This window comes from Echiichthys vipera (assembly GCF_963691815.1).
Source record: "Echiichthys vipera genome assembly, chromosome: 12".
Taxonomy (NCBI): domain Eukaryota; kingdom Metazoa; phylum Chordata; class Actinopteri; order Perciformes; family Trachinidae; genus Echiichthys; species Echiichthys vipera.
Window position 1 is genome coordinate 31,659,153 of NC_139837.1, and position 5,252 is coordinate 31,664,404.

At 37.0% G+C, this 5,252-nt stretch overlaps 1 long non-coding RNA gene across 1 annotated transcript; it reads right to left on the minus strand.

Moving 5' to 3' along the window:
* Positions 1–708: 708 nt before the first annotated feature.
* LOC310954468 lies at positions 709–4,647 on the minus strand. Its single transcript, XR_014593417.1, has 3 exons — positions 4,558–4,647; positions 3,325–3,498; positions 709–1,499 (listed from the first exon to the last, which is right to left on the minus strand). It is a non-coding gene; the product is annotated as an uncharacterized lncRNA (long non-coding RNA).
* Between the last annotated feature and the right edge of the window lie 605 nt (positions 4,648–5,252).

Genomic DNA, 5,252 nt, shown 5'->3' on the forward strand with positions numbered 1-5,252 from the left:
TATCTTGACGACAGGAACGTGGCGCAGAGCAAAATCCACAAACAAAAAATCACTCCGCACAAGAGGAACAAAAAGAAAGTTGCCAGCAATAAAGTAAAGTACAAAATAAAGTCACTCCATCCAGGAGGAAAAAACAAAAGGCAAAGTGAACAAAATAATTAATTAAACAAGGACGGTCCAACCAGGAGGGGAAAACAATGGACAAACAAGAATTCAAAAACACTACACTTACTTTAACAAAACAAGAAATACTATCACCTGAACGTGGAAACAATAAGCTTGATGGCATGAACAAGACTGTGGGAAAAAACGCTGGATACATTTGACACAAGGTACGAAATAATCTGGCACTGAACAAGGGGGAAGACACAGACTTTCTACACATGAGGGAAGGGGAACCACAGGTGGAAACAATCGCGATTAAGGGAATGACGTCACACCGGGGACACAAGAGGAAGGGCAAGTGACCTGGAACGAGAGGAGAGTTATCTTTCAAAATAAAAAAGGAAATTCACAAGACAAAAAACCCAAAGACAGGACAAACCTCACCACGGCGTGACATTTAATGCTTTAAATAAATGACCTCAATTTAAATACATCAAATACCTCACTTACAGCATCTGATAAAAAAAACATTAAAACCACCTATGGTATAGACGGGTGCTGGTTTGTTTCAACCAGGAGCTCCTTTATAGCACTTGGCCAAAGATTTATGTCAAACTAAGAAAAACAGAATAGATACAGACAGCTTTCATCTAAACTTGTTTCAATATTTTGCTATTTGCAGATTACCGCACTGTGTGTGTAAAACAGTGGCAGTGGATGAGAGACTGCATTGTTGGGCTTATAACCTTTTAAATACAATATTTTTTTGTTGAAGTACCTTGGTTCTCTTGGTATCTAAAACAAAAATGCTAGTACAGCAGTGGTATAGCCACAGCTGATATTACAGTCTTTCAGAATAAATCAAGTATTTCTAATTTGTTCTCTAAATTTGATCTCCACTGAACATTTAGTTGTTGTAATCTCCACCCATTGCAAGATTGCTCCTGCTGGAAGACAGGGCACAGACTTACGTGCTTTACATGTTTGAGTTTATTAGGGATGTATCTAATTAATTAATTGCTGTAAATAAGTGCATAGTAAAATGACAAAATACAAATGAAATATATATGTGTATTTTTATGTGTATAAACTAGGACTGCACAATTGATTGCGAACGAACAATGGAATGTTTCCTAGCCCTTTGAGTAGAAGCCTGTGTGAAACAGTAATCCATGGCCGTGGTGGCTGATGTAGACTGCTGTCCTCTCTGATCTCAGCGGGTAGACTCCCGGCGAGCTGGGAGACTTGCTCCACACGCTCCTGCTACGCTCTTCTTCGTGGGTTTCTGAATCCTCTTGGCAACAGCTCCTCAAGCTCCACTCTGTTGTTGATCTCAATCGTTTCTGTCTGGTTAAATCCGTGGTTAAATCACCACATCAATGTCTCTTTCTACTCTGAAAAAGAAAGGTTGACACACAAAACCGTCAATTCACCAGTGAATGACAGAGAAGTTTTTGTGTCTAACTGTCACTGTGAAGCCTGTGTTTTTTGTGTCAAGAGTACAACTTGATAAGGCATTTTAAGAAAAATCATGCTTTAACACCACTTTACCACTGGAGTGTAAAAATTACTCTGCATTTACATTACGTTAAATTTTGTCAGTCCAGTTTTTGATGAATAAACTAATGTTTCATATGTACTTTTAAGATTGGTAAAGTAACTAGTAACTGAAGTAATCAGTTAATGTAGTGGAGTAAAAAGAAGAGTATTTCCACTGATTTGTAGTGGAGTAGAAGTTTAAAGGAGCATAAAAAGAAAATACTCAAGTAGGGGGCAGGAGCCTCAAACATGTACTTTAGTACAATAATTGTTGAGTGTAAACCTCTGGTTAACAGGCAAGTTCCTTTAATAAGGATTGCTACTATTTATATTGCTAAATAAATATGTTAAGTATAGACCTTTTTTAAGTTGTAAACATAAACATTCTACATGTGTCCAAGTTTGATTCCCGTTGCAGTGAATGTGAACAACATCAGCTGACAGGAAGTTAACAAGGACCAAGGCTGTTGCCTAGTAATGGAATTCCATTAAAAGGGTCTATACAGTTAACCTATTCAGAGGGAAATTCAGCTTCTCAGAAGAATTGCGTTTATCCAATAATCGATCATCGATTGATAAAATGAAACAACTATTGGTTAATGAATTATAATTTGCATCCCTAGTTGCCATGGGACAGTTGCCCAATTCGCCTGGTTGGTAATCCAGCCTTGGCTGTTGGTGCCAAAACCAATCATCTTGTCACTGATGTCAATCCTACTGCTATAGTGTATTTCTGCCGTACAACAGAACATGTCATAAAAATGAATGGTTCACAGAAAAAACAGGAAAACATGCCAGCACCATACCCCTTTAAAATAGTTAAATCAGACAATGCTAGTATTTAACGGACAAGAAGTTTAAAGTTTGAATGTAAGATGAGGACAAAATAGCGGCCGTGAAGAATCCAGTAAGATCCACCAAGATGCCTCTGTCAGTATCTTATAGAGTAACATGAGGGCAGCCATCAGCAGTACTTACTGCAATATAGGTAATGCTAATTGTTTAGCTGTGTTGTGTGTAGAAAAAGTAATATGACGTTGGGGAGCCCGAATCGCTAAATCCTCCTGAAAAACACACCCGTTACAGCTTATTGTGGTCGGAAACACACATGATGGAGCGGAGGTATTCATTTCCAAAGAGACGCCGGCATTAGTCCTTTTCTTCAACATAACCAGCGAGGTTATAAAGTACAAGGATTTGATTAGGTTTTTTTTTTACTGGTGGTAACATTATTAGTATAAGTAAGAATGGCAAGCTTATAAAATTTGAGTTAAAATGACAGAATGGTGCTGTTCTTGTAAGTCATCTGCTCATGGTTGACTCCAGGTGTCATGAGAGAACCTCAGTTGTGATTTGGTGCTATTCAGATAAAATTGAAAAGTTGGACTAAAATATGGTGTTTTATTCATCTATTCGTCTGTCTGTTTTTGTGACATATTCCCCACCATAATTATTCATATTCATATTTCTACTACCTTTATTCCCATTATTTCTACTATTCATTGGGATGGGAATCTCTAGGCACCTTCAATTTGATTACAATTCAGAGGACTGCACTGCGATTATAAAACGATTATCAATGCATCGTGTTTCATCTCTGTGATTGTTTCTATTATTGTACTATACAACTGCAAAACATATAAGTTATACTCACATTACTATAGCTATTATTATACTTACTGTTTTACTTTTGTGGTTGCTTGCATCTCTGGAACTGTCTCTCTTTTTGTGTTTGTGTCCGTCTTTGTCTCTCTCTCTTTCCATCTTTGTCTTTTCCCTCTCCTTTTCTTCCTCCCCAACCGGTCAAGACAGTTGTCCGTCCTCCATAGAGCTGGGTCTGTCAGACGTTCTTGCCTGTTAAAGGGAAGGTTTTCAACGATACTGTGCTCAAAGGGGGAATTGTTGGGTCTCTGTAAATCCTATATAACTCATAGATTGTGGTCTTTACCTACTTTGTAAAGTGTCCTGAGATAACTTTTGTTATGATTTGGCACTGTAAATAAAATTTAATTGAAAATACTTTTTCTATAAAGAATTTATTTTTTCACAATTACTAAGTACATTTTAAGCAAAGTATTAGTAATGATCCGCAATGAATTTACGTACAATATATTTTATAAAAAAAACTAAAACAAATAGAAGTGATGTGACATTTGCCAGCATATATACCTGCATTACAAAGAAAATGAAAAATCGGCATTGAAACAACAAGTTTTAACACTTTGTGTTTTATTTTCAATTGAACATTTTTTCAAACATTAAAACATTATAATCTTACGATCATGATATGTTCTTTTATATTGATATTTCTAAGCATTATGATTTTTTTTTCAATCTCAATCTTTAATTTTTTTCTTGAGTGTCTTTTTTCAAGGTCACCGGTTTTCAGTTTCAACTTTCTGTCACTCTTTTGGAGTGGAGAGGAGGGGCTTGAGGGGAGGGACAAGGAGGGGGCCTTTAAGGATAATTTGCATACTTTAAGCACCGTGATCTGTGATCAATGGCTTCCACAATTTTACCAGATCTCAAGTAAGTCTGTATTTCTGCCACTGTTTGGACGCTGTGCTGTTTTGGCAGAGGTTAGGCTAATACCTCAACTCAGCCCCCGGATGTTCATCTGTCCTCTATGATCTAGTATTTATTGTCTAATAGGTCTTTCAGGGCAGTGTTATTGCTGATACACAAGGCCTCATAAATGTGGTAATTATTGAAAAAAAACAGACATCAAGAAAAATCTATAGATTCAAATTGAAAAACCCATCATAATGCATACAAATATTAAAATGAAAATGCAAAACATGATTGTGAGATGATTTCTTTTTTTTGTATTTTATTTTTAAGTTGAACATTTTTTCAGTGCTTACATTTTTTTCTTCAATACCTCAGTTAACTGTCACTGTTCTAGCTCCATACCTTATGACCTCAGCCCTCCCCTGACGGACACCTCTACAGTGTCCTTCACGCATGACCTGGTGAGAAGACAGCTGACAAGACTCCACTCTGAAATTCGTAGACACCAACAGACTGAACAAACTGATCAGGAGGGCCGGTGGAGAGTGTCACCTCCTCTCGGTAATTCAGACTCAACCACACACAATCTTTGATCATCTTTATACTTCACTACTGTAAATATTAATTTCTATAAATTTACATTTGAGTCTTTTCTAATACATGTTTAGTTTGTATAATACTTGTTTGTATATCTGGAGTTGTGTAACAAAAATAATTTCCCCTGGGGATTATTCAAGTATTTCTGATTCTGATTCTGATTAATGCTAACGGTAGTCCTGAGCAGCTAACATTATCAGTCATTGTGTCTAACGTGTCAGGGTGACACAGTAACGGGTCTGAAAAGTCAACCAACAGTGAGACAGAAACTGTGGCAGCTGCTATACTTACGATTTAATCAGCAGAGATAATATGGAGCTAAGTCAGCAGAAACACAGAAGATAAACAAGACTGTAGCTGAATACATTCGCATGGACCAGATCACCGTTTACACTATGGAGAAACCTGACTAACAACAACTGATTCACCAACTGAATCCAAGGTTTAACCTCCTTCATGGAATCATTTAATGTCCACACAAATCCCTGAGCTCTACAACA